The sequence below is a fragment of the Orycteropus afer genome, unplaced genomic scaffold (genome assembly GCF_000298275.1).
Source record: "Orycteropus afer afer isolate SDZICR_OR568_19922 unplaced genomic scaffold, OryAfe1.0 scaffold00068, whole genome shotgun sequence".
NCBI lineage: Eukaryota > Metazoa > Chordata > Mammalia > Tubulidentata > Orycteropodidae > Orycteropus > Orycteropus afer.
In genome coordinates this window covers 11,270,291-11,295,413 of record NW_006921655.1, presented here as the reverse complement: position 1 = coordinate 11,295,413, position 25,123 = coordinate 11,270,291, and the positions used below count along the sequence as shown (strand labels likewise).

General features: G+C 39.6%; 1 protein-coding gene across 1 annotated transcript in view; it reads right to left on the bottom strand.

Moving 5' to 3' along the window:
- RYR3 (ryanodine receptor 3) overlaps positions 1 to 25,123 on the bottom strand; it is a 585,899-nt gene that overhangs the window by 474,918 nt on the left and 85,858 nt on the right. The gene's annotated exons all lie outside the window — the stretch shown is intronic.

The window sequence follows — 25,123 nt, the reverse complement described above, 5'->3', positions numbered from 1 at the left end:
GTCTGTTCCTTTCTTTTTTCTTTTTTCCTTAATCTGATTTGTACACTGCTATACTAAACTGAGTAGTACATGATATAAGGAAGAAAAAAAAAAAAAGCAAAACTATTTCAGTTATAGATGAGTAGAAACAAGGGAAAAACAAATCTACAGAAAATTCTAGAATTTTTTGGAACCATGTCTCTTCCTGTCATGCTAACCTGTTCTCAGAGACAGAGGTCAAACTTCTATGATCACATACCCCTTTTAGGAAAATATATTTGAGCACAGACCTCCCCTTTTTCTAAACATGCACAAAAAGATACTCTAAAGCCTGAGATAAAAATTAATTATGAACAGAAATTCTACTATTTTCCTTCTATATGCCAAAGACACGTCTTCTGCAGCCCATATAATCCAGAGCTGCACAGCCCAGCATGGAGAGCCGGGGGCAGCAGTGTGAGGTCTGCCTATTCTCTCCTGTGTACCCTCCAATCAGACAATGACCAATAAAAGGGAAGGGTGTGTGCAGACAGCAGGCAGAAGTCTGGATAATCAGTCCTTGAGTAATTTTATTTCAACTCTATTTGGATTAACAGAATCACTTCTGTCAAAGAGATGGTTTTTCATGTCATACAATGAGCCTTAAGAAAAGAAAAAAGATAAATGTAGTATCATGTTCAAAAAAAGCTAGTAACTATATATAAATGTGACTGTGCTTTTTCTATAGCTCCAAAGACATTTAAAGGCTCACCAGACTTTAATACTACATAGGAATTACAATGTTCTTCACAGTATTTCCAAGTTTCTTGAAATTGTTGACATAAACTTTAGTTTCTGTATTTACAAATGTATGTCAACAGTTAAAATTAGTCACGCTAAATTTTCACATCTTGTCACTCAGCAGAAAAATTTCCTATAAACATGTATTATTACAACTCTACTCTTCAGTTGATGGCTGCTGATGCTGTCATTGTATATTGTGCTGATATGTATTGATGTTGTGGGTGTATGTTCCCAAACTAGTCCTATGTCTCAGACTGAAATACTGACCAAATTGTATTTCATAGTCTTAACCATAGGCCACACATTGCTCCAATTCTTTGTTCCCATCACATATGTGAGTAATCATAAAAATTAAGGAGATACAAGTTGGCCCCAAAAAGTTGCACTGAGAGCTTGTGCTGCTCTCATTCTCTGACTATTCAGAAAGTATTGCCCTGACCCTCATATCCCTCACTGACAGTGCCAACAGTATTCCGTCAATGCCTACCCTATGTGACCTAGTTAGCTTCTACCTCTTTGACTTTATCACCTACCAGTACCACTTTCCCTGTCACTGCCTCTACTCCAGCAGGCTTCTATTCTTTAACAAACATGTTCCTACTGCAAGGTCTTTGTACATGTTTCCTCCTGCCTAGAATACTCTTCCTCTAACGCTCCCATGGCTCATTCCCATCCTTCATTCACTTCTGAGTTCAAAGATCTCAGAAGCCTTCCCTGTTCAGGCCTTCTAAGAGAAAAATTGCCTTTACTCTATTACATTCATCTGCCTTTTTTCAGGCCATGTATTATTAGCTTATATGAATTCATATGTTATTTGTATATGTATCTACCTCCCTAGAATATCTTCTCCATGAAAACAGGGATTCTCTTGTGTTATCTGCCATGTAAACATCACTTTTATCAATAGGAAGCACTCATTAAATATTTCTTGAATGAGTGTATGAGGTTGTCATTTTTTCTCCATTTTTACAAATGCAAAAAGAGAGGCAGAGAATTTAGGATATTTTTCCATGGTTGGCTTATACATGGTGAGCCTGGATTTGAACTCAGGTCTAACTACAAATTCTATTCTCTTTTTTCGTTATTTGATGCTAATTCTGGAAGAACATTCCAGGAAAGGTATGATAGGCTCCACAGAAAAGAGTGTGGGCCTGCTCATGAAGGGATCCAGACTTAGTATATTTGTGAGACTTCATCTAAATGGCAGCCCTATCCTTGCTCTGAGTGACCTTGGCTGTCGAAATTGGCAGAAGGAGAAGATTTGGTACCTCATCAGAGGATGGACTAAGGTGGGCAAACTGGAAAAAGGCCCTGCCATCGTAGCATAGTGCCTAAGGCACTTGACTGCTCACCAGAAGGCTGGCAGTTCAAACCCACCAGCCACTCCTCGGAAGGAAGGTTGGGCAATCCTACTTCCATAGTGATACTGCCTCAGAAACCCAAGGAGGGGTCGCTATGAGTTGGGGCTGACTCAACGGCATATAACAACAACAACAACAATCATGCCAGAGAATAAATGACCACTAGATCATTAATTAGGAGCTCTGGTAGCATAGTGCCTAAGGCACTTGACTGCTAACCAGAAGACTGGCAGTTCAAACCACTAGCCACTCCTCAGAAGGAAGGTTTAGCAATCCTAAACCTGTAGTGATACTGCCTCGGAAACCCAAGGAGGGGTCGCTATGAGTCAGGGCTGACTCGATGGCACATAACAATAACAACAGATCATTAATTTAATCATCTTGCCTGTAATTTCAAAATTAGTTTCCATGATTGACATTTCTTTTGGTGGTGTGCCAGACCATACTGCCTCCTAGTAAGAAAAACCAATATAGCAACTGTGGTGGGTGGGGTGGGGACCTTCTGCTTCTACTCAACCATATGTAAATACAGGCAGTTGCTGGGTTACCAACAAAATCTGTTCCTGACTGGCTCTAAAAATTTGTAGGTAAGTCACAACAGGTGCATACGATTCTTTTTTAGCCTTACTTTAGAGCAAGAAAAGGCTTGAAACTTTTCCAGTCATTTAAAAGCTGCATGTGCAGCAAGGGTAGGTGATAGTGATGTAGAATTTGTTGCAAGTAGGGGTTGTGGGTACAACTGTTTCAAAGACGGAGCAAATTTACATAACATTAAAATGGAAATCGGACTTCTAACCCAGTACCACTTGAATAATAAGACTGTTAGATCTCTGTGCTTCTTTTGCAGAATGGACCTCAGATTCCTCTTAGTGGGGGTCCCAGATTTTAGGAAGTCTTCCAAGGCTCCAGGAAAGCTCCTTGCTGAGCCTAACATAACCCATCAGAGAAGCAGGGGACACCTTCCTGGAAGAGCTTTTAGGTCATAAAGCTGAGACACTTTCTGGATGTGGATATGTGTGATTTAATTTTGTCCTTTCTCTCACACCCCACTTCTAGTCCACTCTTGGGTATCAAAGAAAGAAAGAAGCCTTTCTAGAAAGTCATAGAACAGTATTATGGTATGTCTTGAACATTCTTACATTTCCCAGGAGGTTTGCATTTCCTTTGATATAAGTGACAACTAAATAATAAAAATACCTTATAAGCACAAAACAAAAACAAAATCCAGTAATATCCAACAGCAGAAATATACAAAAGCAAGTAACACCAGTATATTCAGTTAGAAAACATAATGCAATATTCCACTAACAATTGTTGTAAAATATTACATTTGTAGGAATTTACTTAGATGAATGAAACCTTCAAAACAAAACCACAAAACCTTATTCTATAGCAAAATTTTATCTGATGAAACAGATATACTTTATGACCAATGAGAGTATTAATATTTGCAAATGCTTATTCTCCTAAACTTAACTTACACATTTAGTGTAGTTTTGATTAAGATTCCAATAGGATATTTTGGAATTCAACAAGATCATGAAATTAATCTGAAAATATAAACAAATTTTATTTTGAAAAAGGATCAAATTTCAGCAAATGTTATGATGAAAAATTAATTTACTCTGGTACTGGTTCAAAAAGTAGAATACAGCACAATATAGACAGTCCACAAACACATCCATAAACTATAAAGCACATTTTTAGTACAGTGGGGAACAGGCAGGATTACTAAACAAATGTCTGTGATATCTACACAGAAATCAGAAAAGAATTCAGTTAGAGCTACAAAAATAAATAAATAAAAGATAGGTTCTAGATGAATAATAGAGTTAAATCTTTCATTTTAAAATTAAATTCTAAAGTTAGTATGTAATAAAATAGTCCACAATCCTTTACAGACCTAATACTTATCTATGCTTTGAAGCAACAGATGCAGTCAAAGGAAATAAAAACAAGACAGATATGATTGTACCAAGATTACTGATCTTCAGAACAATGTAGAAATATTTTGTATTTAAAACCATGACAAAAGTGTTAGTATCTTACTGAAATGTAGTTTAAAAAAAAAAAAAAAAAACACCAAGACTCAAAGAAATAGGCAAAGAATATGAATAAATGATTCTTATCAGGAATAAAATTAAAACACATGGAAATTTTCTCTTTTCTGGTAATGAGAAGAATGATAACTAAAGCAACACTGATACATCATTTTACATCTGCTAAATTTGCATAAATGGGACAAATACAGTGCTGTAGACTTGCAATTTAGCTGGTGTAATCATGTACAAGGTAGCGTTGAGGATAACACTTTTGGAAAGCAATATGGTAATATAAGAGCCATAATGAAGTTGATAACATTTGCTATAATAATTCTACTTCTGGGAATAATCCAAGAGAAGCAAGAAAGTATGCACACAGTTCTAATAAAGGCATTATAATGGGGCAACAAAACAAAACCTGGAAAGAATCTAAATATCCAAAAGAAAAATATTGTCCAGTAAATCATAGGGCTTCTTCGAGATGTTCTATCCTGCAACCATTAAGGAAGACAATTACAGAGACCATGTGGAAAGAAAGAACGTATATTATATGCCACTGTGGAGAAAGCAGGATGCACAATGTCTTCAACTATTATATTCGTAGAAGAATGATAAACCAAAAAAAAAAAAAAAAACAAAAACCCAAACTCACTGCTGTCGAGTCAGGTCCGACTCAAAGCAACCCCTCCTTGGGTTTCCGAGGCAGAATTACTACAGAAGTAGATTTCCCAATCTTCCTTCTGAGGAGTGGTTGGTGGGTTTGAACTGCCAGCCTTCTGGTTAGCAGTCAAATGCCTTAGGCACTACACCACCAGAGTTCCTAAGGTAATCTATAAAAGTGAATATCCATTTGGTTGGTTGCTTAACCAGTGGACAGCTTTCCTTTTTTCCCAATTTTTAACACTATTACAACATCATTTTTAATAAAAAGTGCATGGGGTCATAATATATTGCATGTGTTCAAAGAAAAGAAGTGCTATAAAAGTGTTTTGTCTATTCCCTAAAGCTTCAATTGGTCAAGAGTGCAACTGATTTACCAGGAATCTTTAGTAAATGATTGCACCTGCTTGGAAGGCACTCCCTGCCCCATGAGGTTCAGACCAGATGGCAACACAGATCCAGAATGTTTGCTTTTAGGCACTGATTCCAGAACCCAGCCCTACCCTAGTGTTAAAGGGAAACCAGAGCAAGAGAGCCTTCACTCAAGACACCTCTAAGCTTCTCACAGGTCCTTCAGGCTCAGTTCCAGACTCCACAGGAAAAATAGCTTGCCACAGAGATTCACTCGTGCTTGGAGCCCAAATCTGTTGGCTCCTTGGAACTTGTTCTTATTCCTGGAGACCTGGTTTCTGAATTAGTCCATGCTTCTCAAGGCTGCTTTACACAGCTATCAGATTTGAGGTCTACCCTTCCCCTACTGCTACACACCAGCTGATCACCCCCCACACACACACACACACTCCTAAGACCTTGCTCAAGCAAGGTCTTCCTTTTCTAGGAAGGGTGGACAACCAGTCAATACCTCTCCAGCTCAAAATGACATCTAAGGAACTGATAAGGCATTTTCAAGACTTGGATTGTTAACTCCTGGTAACAGAGGCAGTGTTTCCTCTTTTAATGACAGTTAAAGATGGATGTAGGTGTTGTACTGGAATTTAGAAAGTGTAGTCCAGGGGTGGGAAGGGCACATGCACAGGTTAGACCGAGTCAGAGCCAGTAGATGAGAAAACAGGAATTCCATAAGCACACTATAATCGATTGAATACCCTTATTGTATGGGAAACTCTGAAGAGGCCAATATAGAACACTTGACTTGCTTACAACCTTTTATGGATCAGGTATCTCACTCTTCAACTGGTCAATTGCCAAAGCCATTTCTTGAGCTGAATAAGATAACTCTGACATCTTATGACTCTCAACATTGGGATATTAAAAAAAAAAAAAAATTACACAAATGTAAGGTATCACTCTTAATGTGATGGTTAACATGGATCTAAAACCAATAACCAGAGGCACCTGAGCCATCAGCTACCGAAAGCCACAACTTCATGATTTTACCTCTTGAAGAGGTTTCTACTCTGAGAAACCCTTCAAGTCCATCTGGGGCAAGTCAACCAGGATAGTGCAGGCCGTTAAGATAAAAGCACATGAAAGGGAAGCCATGTTCTCAGTGTCTTTTACAGGCCTCTTGGGAAATCATTAAAAACCAAAGTCATGAAATAGAATTTTAATGAAATTCAGAAAAGAACCAGAAGGTCTGGTGTCCTACAGTCTTACATCTCTAAGTTTAATGATCAGGACAGTGTCTCCAGGTGACGTAACAAAAAGGTGCAAATGTCAGAGACAATGAGGTCTAACAGGATACCACCTCCCTGTTCCCTAAGAAAAAGTGGCTGAATCTGGTAGGCAGGGGGATCTACAGGATTCCTACCCCATCTGGTGGCATGCTCCTGTAGCAAGGTCAGCAGGGTGACTGTGGCAATAGGGAGCCCCACCTCATATACCTCCCCCCCAGTGCTGCCACTGGCCACATCTCCTCACATCAAAGGGCAGAAGAAAGGAAAGCAACAGTAGTGTGAAAGACAGGCTTTATTTCTTTCTTTTGTTGTTGTTTTCTCTTCTTTTGTAAACTTGGAGTCTAAGCAGGTCACACCCACAAAACCAAACGACCCATCCTGCACCACCCACAACCAAATTTCAAAGTTTTCATTCCCATGATTTTTAATTTATTAATCAACCCTCCCTCTCAGGAGCACTTAGAATTGTTTTACCTGTGTGAGAAGGTTCTGGCAATCTCCCTTCTGTTCATGTCATTAATCTCATAAACCAAAAACCAAACTCACTGCCATCGAGTAGAACCTGACTCATAGCAACCCCTCCTTGGGTTTCTGAGGCGGTATCATTACGGAAGTAGATTGCCCAACCTTCCTTCCAAGGAGTGGCTGGTGGGTTTGAACCCCCATGGAAACATCCTAGGACAAAAGGTTGAAAGGCTAGGGCCTAATTTGAGAGAATTTAAATTCTGGGTCAAAAGCATCTTTGCAGCAAGAACCTGTATAGCAATGAGGTGCAGGCAGTCCCCTAGGTTACAAATGTTCCCCCACCCGACTTACGGACAGCACTTTGAAATGACTGAACTAACCCATTAAAAAAATAAATAAATAAATAACCTCACTGCCATCAAGTGGATTCCAACTCATAATGACCCCACTTGCGTTTCCAAGGCAGTAAATCTTTACAGAAGTAGATTGCCCAGTCTTGCTTCTGCAGAGTGATTGGTGAGTCTGAACCACCACCCTTCCGGTAAGCAGTCAGATACCTTAGGAACTGTGCTACCAGAGCTCCTTGAACCAACCCATACTAACAACAAATTCTTCCTGACAATCACCTTCGCTTGCTGCACGTGTAACTTAATAACTGAAAAAACTTCAGCCTTTTCTTACACTTAAGTAAGGCTAAATAAGAACCTTATGCTGTAACTTGCCTACAAGTTTCTAAAGACACAGGAATGGATCTCGTTTGTGACCCAGGGCCTGCCTGTGTTCTGTTCCAAGAAAATACCCAGTTGGCTTCTGTCTTACACAAATTTAGCTCACAGGGCAAATAAAATCTGAGAAGTGGCTCAGGAGAGCTAGGGACCATAAAGAGGCTGCTGTGGTGATCCTGAGGTCACTTGCAGCCTTGGGAAGAAAGAGCACCTGGATTGCACTGTTTTTTTTTTGTTTGTTTGTTTGTTTGGTTTTAAATTTCAGACCTATGGGAATTCATTTACATATATGCAAGCATCTTTCCTCCCATCTGCCTCAATCCACAAAGACTAGGAACAAGCTAAAAGATTTTTTGAAGTTCTCACTAGTCTTGGGATTTTACAACACTGATTCTGACACAGGTGGATGAACATTCTCCATGGAGGAAAAGAAGGTGGATTTTCGGGTATTTCCAAATTGGGCATGGGGTCATCCTGCACACATCTGTGCTTTTCTTTGGGCATAGATACCATAGGACAACCAGATAGCCAAAAGGGCAGCTCTAATACACTTCTTATGCTGTCTTTAAAAACAACAAAGGAGATATTTTTCAGTATATTACTGACATTTAGATTGATGACAAATATACTTTGGAAAGCAGTAGGTGATTTTTTTTTCTTTGAATTAACTTTTCCCTTTTTTCCTGTACCTAACAAAAAGATTTTTAAGAATTTGTCATTGCTAAGATTTTTCACATATAAAGGACCCCCTCAGCCAAACTGTTTTCAAGTCATTACTGTAGTTTTCATTTGAACCACTGCACCCCTCATCATTCATCGAGTCCTCTGAAAAAATGGTGGATGTAGCCATAGTATCAAGATCATGCACTGTGACTAATCATTTCCTTTCACATGAAATAGTATATAATAAATATTTCCTACAAACTACATTTGTAGGTCAGATTTCCTTGGCATGAAAAATCGAATACTGTCTAATCTACTATTTCTCCAGGGGTAAAAAAAAAAAAAAAAAAAATACTGTTCATCTTGAGGATTTGCAGATAGTAAAACAGAAGTTTTTAGCATCAAACCTCCATTGAGTCCTACTGTGTGTGCAAGCACCTACACCCATATGGGCTACAAGGCAGGAGGATAAGCCTGTTGCATTTTGTTGTCTGATCCTCCTCCCTCTCTCCTGCATCTTTTAGGCCTTCTCCCCCTGCCCTTCGCTGGATGTCCTATACCAATACAAACTTTTATTTCCTTCATCTCTCTACACCCTGTGTACTAGTCCCACTTACATTCTTGATGAATGGAAACTGACTCATTCTGTTCTCTTTATACCTACATAAAAAGCCTGAGGCCAAGTTTATCTTTCCAAGCAAAACAAATAGCCTGATTTTGTCTTAAAGTATATGAAGTGGCTCTGGGTAGAGAAGCTGATCCTAAAGGTTCTGTGTACAATGGTCTGTGCATTTATAGAACAACAGATGTTCCTAACACTTCCCGCCTGTCTTCAGGCCATAAGCTGCTCTGAGGGCAATGGTATGATTCTTCTGAATCTCTCCTGGATTCAGTCCAGAGAAGTGGCTCTCAGCTAAACACCAGAATTACTGGTAAAGCATTAAAAATATAAACCAACCACAACCACCACCACCAAAAGCCACAGCACAGAAAGCTGGGGCCATTTTCCTAAGATACTGATTTGCTAAGTCTGCAGTTGGGCCTGGGATCCCAGGTAACTCTGATGCATATCTAGGCTTGAGAACCACTTCTCCAGGATTTCTCTAACTATACTGGACCCTCCATTCAAATCATAAGTTATGATGCTTCCAGTCAGGAAGTACTTCTCTGTCCTCAGAACCGTCTTTCTGAGTCAGTGATAGATTTTTCTTTTATCATTTCTCCAGAATCCCACAGAAGAGCAAAAATGAGTGCTCCCTCTTTTCCTCAATATCTTTAAGACTACTGTCCTACTTGCTCAGCCTCTTAATCTCTTAGCTCTGTTCCAATATATGTGACAAATGGAAAGACATGAATCCCTATTGGAAAATCTCTGTGCAGTGAGGACTCTAGGCCAGTCAGAGAAAGAGTTCAGGCCCACTATGATCAACTTCGGATTTATCCACTCTTACAACATGGAGAGGACCTCTGGTGGCACAGTGGTTAAAGCATATGGCTGCTAACCAAAAGGTCAGCAGCTCAAACCAATGAGCTGCTCCACAGAAGAAAGATACGGCAGTCTGCTTCCATCAAGATTTACAGCCTTGGAAACCCTATGGAGCAGTTCTACTCTGTCCTATAGACTCCCTCTATGAGTCAGAATCAACTTGATGGCAGTAGTTTTTCTTTTTCTTTTTTTTAGGGCGTCATAGAAAGATCAGAACTGCTAACCAGAAGCCTGGCAGTTCAAACAAGCAGCCACTCCTCAGAAGGAATACTGGGCAATCTACTTCCATAGAGATACCACCTCGGAAACCCAAAGAGGGATTACTATAAATCAGAATTGACTCAACTGCAGTCGAGTTTGGTATTTTTTGTTTTTGGTTTAGCAAGATCAGGGATAGGTAAGACTTAGATCTTTCGTTTGTAAACTGAATATTAAAGTTTTATTTGAATTAAAAGTACTAATAGAAGCTGAAGATATTAACATTAATTTGATCAAAATTATCCATGCCTTCACTGTACCCACTGAAAGGCCAAAAGGCCATTCTATGTACCCTGAGGCTGCCCCAATTGAAGAACTGTATCCTAAGCCTTCCTGATCCTGAATTGTAACCTGTTATTACTTCCTAATAAACCCCATAATTTTGAGTAATGTCTATGAGTTTGATGTGGTCACTGCAATGAATTATAAATCCAGCAGAGTGTAGAGACTATCATGGAAGGGAAAGCTGGTGTCAGAATTGGTGAAAAGGTTACAGGGTGGTGATATGTCTGACCTCTCCCTCATAGGAATCAGTCTTGGGTTGTTGATCTGGATCCTTCTCCTGCCTTGTGAAGTTAGAGGTAGTCAGACACTGCTACCACAACCTGTCCACAGTGGGACAGAGAGATAAGGACTTTCACTATGTCTTCTCTTAGTCCTTGGTCATACTTTCCTCACAGCATCCAACACCTCTGATCTTAGGTTGTTACTATGCTCTTTGTGCCTTGCAGGTCCCCAGCCCTAAAAAGTACACTTTTGTATTCTGCAATCTTATTTACAATGTTCTACTTTCCTCTCAGTGTCTGCAGTGTCTTTTGAAGTTGTTCTGAATCATCTAACACTTGGGGAATGTTATTCACACGACTGCTTTCAAAAGCCCACCTTTCAGAGGCCTGGTTTGGGTCCAAGTGTTTCTCCCACCCACTGCTTTTTATTTTTAAAAAGCTCTTCCATGAAAAAGAAAAATAAAAAGTTCAGAGGAAAAAAAGTCTCCTCTGCTGATCTGTGAATGGAAGTCAGGATCTAGAGAGAGCAAGCCAGAACCATTTGATCTATTTTCTCCCTATTGTACGAGGAGCAAATTCATCACACTGACATGAGGAGGACAACCTACGGGGATCGACAGTAAAACCTCACTTCTCCTGAGCTGCAAGAAACCATGGCAGGCATTATGGACAAAGGAGGGATACACACTAAAATCAACATCTGCTATATGAGGGAGGAGGAGGAGAGAGCTGGCTCAAAAACACCCAAGTTTGGTTCATGATTTTTGGGGAAAAAACAACACACATACACATACACACACACACACATCCCTAAAATCTCAGTTGTGACAGTGTTTGCCTCCATCAGTGGATGGAGGAAAAAACAAATCAATCACAGGGTTGGTAGTTACCACTTATGCAAAGTGATGACTTGGTACCAAAAAGAACATTGCAGCTGATCTCTGCTCTTTACACTGAGAGTAATCACTGCTGACTATGAATGATCTTTAGAAACCTGAAAAAGCAAATACATTATTTGAGAGGAGAAACTGGTGATAGTCCATGGTGAGAGAGAGAGCAAGAGAGAGCCAGAAAGACTGACTTGAGTTAGACCAGATGTCAGTCTACACAAATGACTGGAAACTGTATTACTGTCTAGTAATCAATAAGCATTCACAGATGTTAATGCAACTTGAAGAATCAAAGAAAATCTCCCTTGATGCACTAGAAAATTGTTCCAGGAGACAGAAATGACACATAGTAGGTCTTCCATAAGCTCTTTGTAAATAAATGGAGAAAGCATTTTTTTTTTTTTTTTTTTTTTTGAGAAACACAGCAGACTAACACAGCTGTTGACCACGGGTACTCTGTCAGCTCAATGAGAGAAAAAGAGTTTGATAAGCTCTCATATTTAAGGAAGGCAGGGAAAAGAAAACAGACTGAAAGTATTGATCATTATGAACCTTAAATTCATGCTGTTTCCAAAAACAAAATAAATGTTCATTTTATCACTAAGATAATTTAAGTAACTAATTTTAAGATGATTTAAGTAACTTCATAGTGGTTAAATTATATGCTCCTAACCAAAAGGTTAGTGGTTCAAACCTACCAGCTGCTCCACTGCAGAAAGATGAGGCAGTCTGCTTCCACAAAGATTGACAGTCTTTGAAACCCTATGGGGCAGTTCTACTCTGGCCTGTAGGGTAGCTATGGGTTGGAATTGACTTGATGGTAGTGGGTTTGGTTTTTCGGTTTTCGGTTACTAATACCTCCTTTCTATAGTTATGGGGGGCAGTGGAATATGCATCCTGAGCACAAGAATTTGGTCTTTAATATTACTCTTTATGAAATGAAACCAGGGATAACTAAAGAGTTTCTCAGTGTCATGTCTGTGATAGAAAAATAACAATGGGACTAAGGTGCCTTATTCTTGCAAAGGAAAGATGCTCTCAAAAAGATATCTTTGGTAGTTCTAAAAAGGGTAACATGTGCTCCCTCTGACCAAGCAGTAAAAATCTGAACATCAAAGAGAAAACAACTATTTTAAGACATGTTCACTATTTCAAGAGAGACTCGAATATAAGATGGTATTAAAACATGAATGGAATACAGCATAGTGTTTAAGCAGTGATCATTAGTTTTAATTATAAGTGTCCTATATTGATTGATTAGAGCTCTGGTGGCATAGTGCCTAAGCCATTTATTTGACTGCTAACCAGAGGCTAGAGGTTCAAACCCACTAGCCACTCCTCCAAAGGAAGATCGGGCAGTCTACTTCTGTAGAGATACCGCCTCGGAAACCCAAAGAGAGGTCACTATGAGTTGGACTTGACTCAATGGCAGTGAGGTTTTATTTATTTATTTTTATACTGATTGATGTAATTTTTCAATGAATAGATTATAAAATAAAGACATGAATGAGAAAGATGATTTAGAAGGTAATAGAATACTGGGTAATATAATTGGCTTTTCCTGTTTCGTTAAAATGGTGACCCAGGTTATCCTTTACTGGTGAACTACTACAGTGACAAGTTTTGTTGTTATTGTTTTAGACACAGTCTGAAAACTGCAGACACTCCACCCAGGACAAAAAAAAGAGTACTGTGCAAGAACTTATGGGTTGTATACTGAATTGTCTATAATCTGTTGGACCACATCTGGAAAAAGTGTAGCAAAGTTTCAGAGAAGTTTGGAAACACTGGGAAGCTTGATTCAGAAGCCTTTTCCTCTGGAATTCACTAGGATTTGTTAAGAAAAGTTAGCGATATCCTAGGATTTTCTTCTCCATGTCAAGTGAAATAAAGTAAATCCAGTAGATATGAAAACCACTTGGTTTGGAGGGATAGTTATTTTTATGTTTAAAACAGGATTTTTCAGGGTTGCCTATGCTTTGTGCTTGATTTAGAACCTAAGAATAAATTAAAGTGGCCCTTACTAGATGGAACATGGGGATATGTAGAATATAGAAATAACTAAATTTATTTTGGTACTTTTTAAAATTTTTATTGTGATTTGGGTGAAAGTTCACAGAGCAAATTCATTTTCCATACAGCAGCTCATATACACTTTGTCTCATGACATTGACTACAATTTACCACAAATTGGCAACAGCTCCCTTCCCACTTCCTCTCCAGTTACCTTTGCCCCGTGTCCTTCCCTCTCATGCACTCCTGCCCCTTGAGCTGTCTCCTTGTGAATATAGACCTTCCATTCTTGCATGACTGATCTCTCCAAGGAGTGTATCTACCTAATGTAAATGTTCAGCTTATACACCTGTCTTTTGTTTGGCTGGAAGCCACAGGAATGGGTTCAATCCCAGACCTGAAGGGCAGCTAGGGGCCATAGTCTCAGTAGTTTGATCAGGCTCTATCAGACCAGCAAACCTCGTCCTTTTTTTTTTTTTAAATGATTTTGAGTTCTGTTCTGCTTCTTTATCTAGGATCTCCTACATAGACCCCCCTCCAAGTGGCTGACAGTGGTAGCCAGGCAGCATCTAGTTCTTCTGGTCTCATAATCATATAAACTGAGGATCCCTTGGACTAATTGTATCCATGCATCTTTGGTTTTCTTCATTCTTCTTTGCTCTGATGAGGAGAGATCCATCACTGCATTTAGATGGCCACTAGCAAGCTTTTAAATCCCAGTTGCTACTTGCCAAAGTAGCATATGGAACCATGTTTTTGTGTAGTATGTAGGAGCTCTGGTAGCATAGTGGCTAAAGCACTTGACTGCTAACCAGAAGGCTGGCGGTTCAAACCCACCAGCCACTCCTCGGAAGGAAGGTTGGGCAATCCTACTTCCGTAGTGATACTGCCTCGGAAACCCAAGGAGGGGTCGCTATGAGTCGGGGCCGACTCAACGGCACATAACAACAACAACAACAACATGTTATGCCAATAGAGCTTGATGTCCCCTGCGACTATGGTCCCAAGTTCACAGGTTAGTTTGGTATATTTTGTAAGACACTACCATTGAGACATCACTCTTCAGAAGAAAGGGTTGGGTGATTAGTTTCTTCTGTTAAACTATATAAAAACTCAAACTACTAGTAGTAATTTTCTTCTCCTATTAGAACTATATTTTAGTATCAAATTTCCATAAGGGAAAAAAGAAATGAAACAAGAAGGATAAACAAATAGTTTCCTGCCTTTCACAGCTTGGAAAAACAAGTATAAATGTGGGAGATGTTGACTGATATGTATTAGATGTATGAAAGAAACAAAACACTGAAGTTAGTTAAGAGAATTAATATGAAGTAAGTTTGTACATTTACAAAAAAGTACACAAGTTAATGAGTCCTTATGGACAGAAAAATGGAAGAAAGGGATTGGCAGAACTCAAGAATGTTTTGCATTCCTGCAAGCACAAAAAATTAGGAGAAACCAGTGAGAACTAAATCTATTAGGACCAGGGTTTCAGCAAGGTGAACTCACTGTTCCTAGTCGCCCTGGTAACATAGCCCAACTGAATAAAATCTAATAAAAAATTGCAAATGAAGTAAATAGTGTTAAAGGTAGAGTAATCATGGCTTAGGTAGCTCTACTTGGGGGAGAGATACAGTTCAACAGGGATCTTCTATGCATAGGAAAAGAATGAGAATATCAGAGCAAGAATTGAAAATCCATATAAACAGGCTAACTTTTTATTAACTTGGCATATTGCAGATCTATTGTTCTTCCCACTGCCTTTGACTGAAATCAATGTCACTAAAACATCAAGGTTCTGTTAATCTGAGTTGTTTCACCTGCATGGGAGGAACACTGAACTGGGAAACAGCTGTCATTCATTCTCCCAGTGACCTAGGTCATTTGTCTAGAGTCAGAGAATTGTGTCTCCTGTTGCTCAGATGGCTTCCCAGGCCTTTAGCATCACTCAGGGGTTAGGTCTGGCCAGAATGGGGTACAGGAGTACAACTAGGAGTCACACTGCACTGTTGAGGTACACCACACTATTTACAACCCTGGGCAGAGCAAGAGGTTCTGAAACACTAGCACTTTATTAAATATTTACCCCCACTTCCCCCATTATTGGAAATCTCTAGATTACACTGGTGTAGAAACATATTATTAAACCCATTTTAAAGAGTGACAGAAAGAATATAACTTTGAGATATTACATCAGGTCATTATTATCAGGTTTGTATAAAACCTAACAGTGGATCAGAGTTTGCAAACAATCCCTTTATCAAAGAGGCATGGAAAAATTTTCATGGGGGCAGAGCACAAGGTATATAAAATATCATGGGCAAACAGTCCTGCAGTCCACTGGGGCAAAATGCCTCCTCATCCTCTGGGCTGAGCCCTGAACTGTTAGTGCAAGGTTATGTCTCAGAAAAAACAGTACCATAGCGCTCAGCATGGAATGACTAAAGATGTTCCTGTGATTATAATTCAGTAATCTGTATTCATTGATAAAATAAAATCTAGAGATTTCTGTATTCCACTGATAATTCTAAAGATGCCCAAAACCAAGCCTTAAACTTTAAAAAATAATCATTTAAAGACATACACATAGTAAATAAATAAATAATGCATTCAACTTATTTTCTAAAATTTCATCAGACACAGGAGGGAACAGGTCCTGTCCTGAATGTCCAACTCTGGCTGCCCCCACACAGAGAGTAGGATTCAGGAAATTAGCCAGGGAAATCCACTGCCACTGAATCAATTCCAATTCATAGTGACCCAATAGGACAGAGTGGAACTTCCCCATAGGGTTTCCAACTCTGTAAATCTTTACGGAAGCAGACAGCCTCATCTTTCTCCTGCAGAGTGGCTGGTGGGTTTGAACCAACAACCTTTTGGTTAACAGCCAAATGCCTCAACCACTGGACCACCAGAGCTTCTAGCCAAGGGAAAGCACCTTCTTAAGCAAATTCCCAAAAACTGTTCTTCAGAATAAAGCTTCCTGGAGACTATGTCATTTTCACTGGATGGAAGTCAGCCGTTGGAAACAATTCTCTTGTTCTTGTTCTCTTGCCCCTTCACCTTATAAAAGCAGATGAGCAGCAGAGAAATGGGGCTGGGGCAACCTAAAGTTCAGGTGCACAATGACACGGTGGTAGGTGACTCCTATCGTTTGTTGATTCCAAACTTCTCTCAATAACAAGAACAAAAGGAAGCACAACTGGTGCCTATGAACTCAGTGTGCCTCTCCTCACCATCAGAGATCAGGCCTGTAGTTAACTATAAAGGAGGTTAATGGTTACAACCAACAAGGCTGTACCTGACTGTCATGCTGTCATACTAAAAAAAAAAGAAAAAAAAAAATTAAGCAACAACCTTTCAACCAAAAACCAAAATGTATCTCTGGTGTTTAGTAAAGTTACCTAGAACGTGGAACATAAGAGCTGTGCACAAGAAAAGGCCTCACAGATGAACAATTTTAAGATCCAGTGCAATTTATACAAAAGCAGCAAAACTGAGCTAATAGTTGCCAGTTTTACATTTTGCCCAGAAAAGGCATTAAAGAAAATTATCAGCTGCCACCTATCATCACTAAAATCTCAAAAAATAATTAACCAATTTATAACCTTATACTATAAAAACACAAAGGAGGATATAATCCCAGATGATGAATACATGCAGTCATTTTGATTTATAAATTAGCTCAATGAAAAAATTCCTACATTGCTTCTCATTTTCCTGCAAACTTGTGAATTCTTCACTGTTGGCAGACACTAGTGGATCCTGGGACAGATATTTAGGAACCTAATTTAGCTCAAAGCCCACATTTTGCACATGAGGAGACCAAGGCCCAGAGTGGCAGAACCAAGGCTAGAATGCCCAACCCTTGACTCGTCATGCATTTTTCTCCTTCACCTCACAGCAACATCTGCGGGCTCAGGAAAGAAGGTCAGCACCGCCTCCTCCTCAGCACAAGCTCGAGCACTAGGCACAAGGAGAAAACACCTGGTAATAACAGAACAATTCTGCCTTCAGCTTTCCTCTTCTTCATTGCAGGGGGCCACTCTAGTGCTGTCTTTACTCCATCGCTCTCCTGAATCTTCTCGTTCTTATTTCTGTTTGCTCTCCATTGATGCCACTTGACCATTCCAGATCCTTCTATTCTAACACCAGATAGTGGGAGTTATCATTTTTACTCAAGTAAGGATTTAAACGCCAGCAGAAATCAAGGTTTCTCTGACACCATGCTACATATCCAAAGAGGTGCTTTTATTAAACTTCATTAGATGGAAATATATTAGTTCACTCAATTCTCCCCCCAGCCCCAAATGTATAACTGAAACTCTGGTAGCTATTAAAAGTAAGTTACATTATCGAAGGAAAGTTCTAATAAATACACTGAGGGTTTCTCTCCTCCCAGGATTTCGTGAATTCCAAAAGCTTTTCTTTTTCAAAAGGTAAGCGAAGGTCCTAAAACAAGAAATTTTCCATAAATCAAATGTCTTACAATTTAGGACTAAAGCGAAGTCCTAAAAGCACAGCTGAAATCCATTATTACAACCCCATCTCTGGCCCAAACTCCACAAATAAACACTGATTTCTCTAAAGAAATTCAATACAATCTCTTCTCAAAACATTTTCCTTAAGAATAGAACTACACATTAATGCTGAAGAAGGGTTAGTTTCCCCAATCCCTGCTCTATGAAATTTTAATAAAGATGTTTAAATTTTTACAATGAAATTTAAAAAAAAAAAAAAATATCATTAAGTCCAGGCATGGGGAAGAAGCTCAAGCTTTCTAAGATGACTGAAGTTATTATGATAAAACTATTCTAAGTGTCCACAGCAAGATGAAAAGAACTCCAGAGTGTGTGTAACATTAGCAAAGTGAAGTGTTATCACATTTGTGAAACAACAGCAGCATCACACAGGCACACTGATTTCAAATATGAGATGTTGACTTCATCATGAGCTAATTTTACCAAAGAAATTCTGCTGAACTGGAGCACTACATTTAGAAAGTGGAGGATTTGACAGAATCTAGAGCTTTAAAAATTAATTCTGTGGGTTCTTTCACTTGAAAATGCTTCTACTTAGGGTATGAAGAAATGCAAAAAGCTAGTTAACCTTAATGGTTATTATTAACTGCTGAAATTAACATTTAAGTCTTCTGCTGGTTCACTGGGGACACTGCCTGAGAAAGGGAAAGTACTGAACTAGCTTTTTTCATTTTTATTATGAACTCCAGCCTTCGAGAAGAGCAGAGCTAGAAGTGCATAATAGCATTGGAGGTGGTTGGAAGCACAAGGAGCTTGAATTAAGACAAGGCTGCACACCTCTGTCATTTCACAAGTTGAAACCTTGGGCCATAGGCTGTCTAAGACCACATTCTGAGGGAAAAAAGAAGACTCTGAACACAATTTCAGTGTCTCAAAGGGAAAAAAGGAGTCCACAAGCCAGACATTCTCTTAATTATAGAGCACTGGTTTAACAAGCTGCTCTACAACTAGTTTCCAAGTGTGCAGCCACCTCTAATTCCACAAGATCGAAGTGTACGGCACAGTGGTGTTTTTTCAAATTGCAGAGGCACAAAGAATGGAAATTGCCTTGAACACTTACAAATGAAAGGCCCAGTTCATTACAAATATAGCTGGAGTCAGTTGTCCATGCAAAGTACATGTATATTAAAGGAGTGAACAACATACCCATTCAGAGAGATCACTGAGCTAGCAAAGTCAAAAACAAAACAGCAAATGGATATTTTAGTGTGTTCAGGGCTTGCCGAAAACTGAAAACTACTGATGCTCACTATAGAAAAAAACCCAAGGAGAATAAAGGGGATGGATTTCCTATCTGGTGAGTACTTATTTAGCTGGAAGTGACAACAGACACAAAAGTTGTCTTAAATACTCCACCCCCCTCCCCAGTACAGTGCTGATGTCATTAAGAAACCAGTAAGCTAGCAACATGTTGTAGTCTCGACTCAGCTGCAGCACTTCCCATAATCACACTTACACAAGACAAGCCACCCACAGACAAAGGTCAGGATCTAAGTCAAGCAATTGGAGATTTTTTTTCCCCCTCAAAAATAGTACATTCTATCAATGAATCAGATTTATTTATTTTAAAAGTGCCTTCTCACCACCAAGTAAGGTCTTTAGGATGACATATTTTAACTAAAAGCCATGTCATTAAAGGCCAGTCCAAAAATGCATTTAATATATGAGCTATTTTCATAAATATCAGCTTATCACAGAAACATTAAAATACATTATATCAGTACAAAATCCCACAATGATGGAATAAATGAAAAAGAACACTGAGAGGAGAAAGGAGAGGAGGACCAGGAGAGGCATATGTTTAATGGCAAATTTGGTCTGTGAAGAACCATTTAAAACTGTTGCTTGGAGGCCTCTCATTAGTATTTCTTAAAATAACCAACCAGGCTCTTTGAGGAGCCAAATCTATGGACTATACCAATAATTTTCCACAGGAAAATCATGTCTCAAAATATAAAAATTACACAGTCAATACTTAGTGTTTTAAGTTGCTTTCGTAGATGGACTTTGGAAATATCTTCTCTCTTCCCACTCCAAACCAGAAAGAGAATAGCAGGTTTATTCATTCTGCCTAAAATACGAGAGGCCAGGAAATCATAGCTAATCAGTGACGGCTACAGCCACTAGACCATACCAGAGAACTGAGTTTGTGACCCTTTTCCATTTTAACTTGTTGCACTACAACTAAACCCAACAGAAGGATCATGCTTCTTTCTTCATCTAAATGATGTCATAATTTTGAGATGGGGAAATCAAAGCCCAGGGGTTGTAAGAGATTAGACAGATTTCCTGTTGTGGCTGAGCCAGAACTAAACCTAAACCTCTTGACTCCCAGCTTTGTCACCAAAAGAAGCTACCTCGTTGAATAAATCTGTAAGATAAAGCCTATTTATTTAATGAAGGGCAGGTTTAAAGAGTAGGTTTTGACATATATAAACCAGCCACACTTTTGAATAGAAAGGTGTATTTTACCAAACAGATTTGGTCATCATTTTGTTACTATAAAAATACTATTTTTATAGATGTTGATGACTAGGTATAGGCTAAAAGAGAAAGGGAAGCAGCTAAGATCAGAATGTCATTTTTCTCCCTTTCAAAAGCTGTTACTGTTGTTATGTGTTGCTGAGTCGTATCACTACGGAAGTAGATGATCCAATCTTCCTTTTGAGGAGTGGCTGGTGGGTTTGAACCACCAGCCTTCTGATTAGCAGTCAAGTGCCTTAGGCTCTAAGCTACCAGAACTCCCTTTCAAAAGCTAGCAGAGTTAGCAGATTAAATCAAGCAAGTTAAAGATTTAAAGACACAGCATCTTGCTCTTACCAATTAGGTGATAAAACCAGTTGCTGTCAATCAAGACTACCAGTGACCACACACGTAGAGTAGAACTGTGCTCCAGAGGGTTTTCAATGGCTGATTGTTTGGAAGTAGATTGCCAGGTGCATCCAGTTCATCTAGGTGGATTCAAACCTCCAACCTTTCAGTTAGCAGCCGAACATGTTATCCATTTTTACCATCCAGGGACTCCATGTAAGTGATAAACCAAAAACTCACTGCTAATAAGTCAATTCCAACTCACAGTGATCCAACAGGAAAGAAAAGAACTGCCCCTAAAGTTTCCAAGGCTGTAAATCTTTATGGAAGCAGACTGCCTCATCTTTCTCTCATGGAATGGCTGGTGGGTTCAAACTGCTGACCTTTTGGTTAGCAGGCAAATGTTTTAATCACTATACCACCGAGTTCCTTTACTTAAGTGGTGGGGTAATAATTCCCAAAATTAAAAACATGTAAGGTGCTGGGGTTGGGGAGGTCCTCAGTGAGGGCACTAAGGTAGTAATTAGAGTGTTTGAGGTAGAGACTTTTTACCAGCCAGTAGGAAGGAATTTCCAAATTTTAACATCTCTGGTAGCATAGTGCCTAAGGCACTTGACTGCTAACCAGAGGCTGGCAGTTCAAACCCACCAGCCACTCCTTGGAAAGACAGTTGGGCAATTTACTTCTATAGTGATACTGCCTCGGAAACCCAAGGAGGGGTTGCTATGAGTCGGGTCGACTTGATGGCACATAACAACAACAAATGTCAGCCTGGCTTTCAAGGCTTCAATGAATACATGGGTAGGTTCTATGATTTACATCACCATGTATAGAAGTGATTTTGTATTTGTTTTTTACCCAAAGGAAATCTTATATCCTTTTCTAAAGACGAACTACATACTGTTAGAGTTGACTCATTAAATGGTTTACTTAATAATCATCTTAAAATGCAATCAGGGATAAGGTTTATTTGAAGTTACGTACATCACCCCTTCAATTAGTCTAGTTTCCCATCAGCACTGAAATAAATTTTCACTCTGGCTCTTCCTGACAATTGCGAAGGGAAGGCAGAAACCTCAGATCAGGAGGCTAAATCTGGATGATAAGGGCACCACTTCTCTTCTATCAACAGAAATTATGCGTGAGAATGCAGGGAACCAGGAAGAAAGAGGCCTTCCTCATTCTAGACGGCTACACAAACATCTTTAAATCTGGGCATAGCCAGAATTCAGACTTCAGAGGAGGGGCTTCTAACTCTCATCAGTGTGCATTCTAATTTGTTCATCACCTAACAGTGTCAGAATGGATGCAACTTTATGAGACATTAATACTATTGTTACCTTCTGTGACTTTATTAGGTGGATAATGTCCTGACTTAGGCTGCAAGGTAAGTATAACCTTTACAAGGAAGAATATAGCATTAATGTAAGATGATGCTTCGTTGGCCATTTAAAAGATCATGTGATGCCAGGAGACAAGCCCTCCCTTCTTGGCAGGCACTAGCATGTCACCCTCAAAGAAGCTGTAACAGCTCACAAATGTGCCATCCCATACATGTGCATTTCTCTGGCAACTGGGCTGAGTGTGTAACTCCCCACTCTAAAGACAAGAGGAAAGGAAAGGAGCCCGAAGCATCTTTTAGAGTTAATGGGATTATCACACACAAGTAGCACAGTGAAACAAAGAACCTCTCAGTGAGGACATTTGAGAGAAAGGTTCTTGCAGAAGTAATGTTTTTCCAGGTCACATACCCAACCAACATTAGAAGGCTGATTATGTGTTAGCATTAAGATACTTTAACATCTAAACTCAAGTATGATCTTGACAAACAAGGAGCTGGTATTCAAACCCAAGTATCTGGCTCAAATTTCATAATCTGTAAACCACTTTACAGGTTTCCCAGTAAAGTTTTGCCTAATTAATCATGATATTGATGTGTAACACTTGCCTTGAATACATAGCATTAGCTCATTTTATACATATACTTCATCTCTCCTTTTAGTTGTAAAGGTCTGACAGTGATTAAGTTACCTTGGAGGGAAAACCACAGTCATAATACAAGGAGTTAGTTGGAAACTACTTTTATCAACACCTCTCATTTTTAGAAACATTATGGCAGGTTATGTCAAAACCCATGTAGAGCTCTTGGTCATACAGTATGGGACTCTCCTTCCTCAGAGGCAGTTTAAAAAATGCCTGAAGGATCTGTGACAGGAAGAAGTGGACCAGAAATGAAGAAATGAAACAATGTTCATTACAACAACCAGTGGCACCTGCTAGGTACTTAGCTCATTTAATTCCCACCACACTCCCATGAAGTAGGCTGCATTCTGAGGGTGTGGAAAGTAAGGTACAGAAAGGAGAAATAATGTGACCTAGAGGTCACCTCTGGTAGCATAGTGCCTAAAGGCACTTGACTGCTAACTGGAAGGCTGGTGGTTCAAACCCACCAGCCACTCTTTGGATGGAAGGTGGGGCAATCTACTTCCATAGTGACACTGCCTTAGAAACCCAAGGAGGGGTCGCTATGAGTCGGGTCCAACTCGATGGCACATAACAATAACAACAACAGAGGTCACCTACCTAGTATGCAATAGTGCCTAGACTGAAAACACATCTGCCTGATCTTTCCTCAGTACAAATGCTGCTTCCTCTACATTTAAAATCATTTCTACAGGATGGTGGGGATTCAGGGTCTTGAATGAAGTGGTGACATCTTTCTAGTCCTATCCTGCTGATATTGGCTGATTAGTCCTTAAATTGAAGGTCTCTTGGAAAGAAAAATCAATCAAAAAATACAAAAATATGTTAATACTTGGATGTAGGAATTTTACTTCAAACTCCAGACATTTAATTGGCTGCAGTGCCAAGTATCTATCTCATGGTGATTTTCCCCAGTAGACTATCAGATAGGATTAGATCAGAGGTTAAGTGCAAAAAGGGCATGGTGGCAGCTTCTTCTTTCTCCAACCTCACAAGGGTGAGACAGAATCACCACCAACAGCCCAAGGTTTATTCCTATGAGGCCAGACTTGCCACCACCCTCCAGGCTTTTTGCCAACTTTGACAGCAACCATCCCTCCAACGGCACTCACTACCTCTCTGCTGGGTTCCATAATTTATTGCAATGGCCACACAGAACTCACAGAGCATACTCATGATTTTGGGGTTTATTAGGGAAGTAACAGGTTACTATTCAGGTTCAGGAACATGCTCAGGGTACAGTTATTTGATGAGGACAATCTCCCCTCTGCTATGCCCTCTGGCTCACCTCTCTGGCCCTTGGCCCCTTGGCCTGGCCTCTACCTTGCTCCATCAAGTGTTACAAAGCGCTTTTAGCTCTGCCGACAGGTACACCGACATGCACCCCATTCCACCAGTGAGCTTCCTGCCCAAGGGCACACAACTTTCTCACTCTATGGGCCAGAAAGCCTACCACTCTGTCTTGTGTCTCTTCGTTCCCCTGCCACCATCTCTCTGCCAGGCGTCTCTGCCAAGCAGAGCCAGTGCAGCATTCTCAGGTTGAAGCACGCGCACTATTTTACCTCCAGTTTTTCTCTCCTGATGGCAGTCAGATCCCCTTTCTGTCTCTAGGAAGGTTCATTTTAAGCCTGGAAAAGTGACAAAACTAACCAATCCCAATATCAGAGTTCTAATACACTTTATTTGCATGGTCCCACTCAGCAATCCGGTGGGAGTTACAAAGACTATGGCTAGAAAAGTGATACCTCATAATTCACTGCACTGAATTGATCCAAGGATGAGCCCAACTAGGGCAGACTCAGAGAAGCACCAAAACATTCTCAGCATCTGGTCCTTCTCCTCAGACACTCTGGTAGTGTAGTGGTTAAGGTGGTTTAAACCCACCTACCACTCCATAGAACAAAGATGTGCAGTTTGCTTCTGTAAAGATTTACAGCCTTGGAAACCCAAATAGGGTCACTATGAGTCAGAACTGATTCAACGGCAGTGAATTTGGTTTGGTTTTTGGTCCTTCTCCTGATTTAATCTCCTTTTCAATATAAAGCTAGCTCTCAGTGCTACTGGCTGTAGCTAAGGTCATTTCAGCAGTAATTTTTTTTTTTTTTAAAGCTTTTTGCTGTTAAATCTGGCTAGACACCTTCATTTTCTTTGTTAGCAGGAGAAACTGCTGCAGAATTGTCAATCTTTGCAGAAAGACTTTTCGACACTCATCACGTGAATGAACAAACAACTGAAGTCTTTTTTTTTTTTAAACATATTTGGTTGCTGCACAGCAGTGACATATCATATAAGACCAATTTATAACTAGAGGGAAAAATCA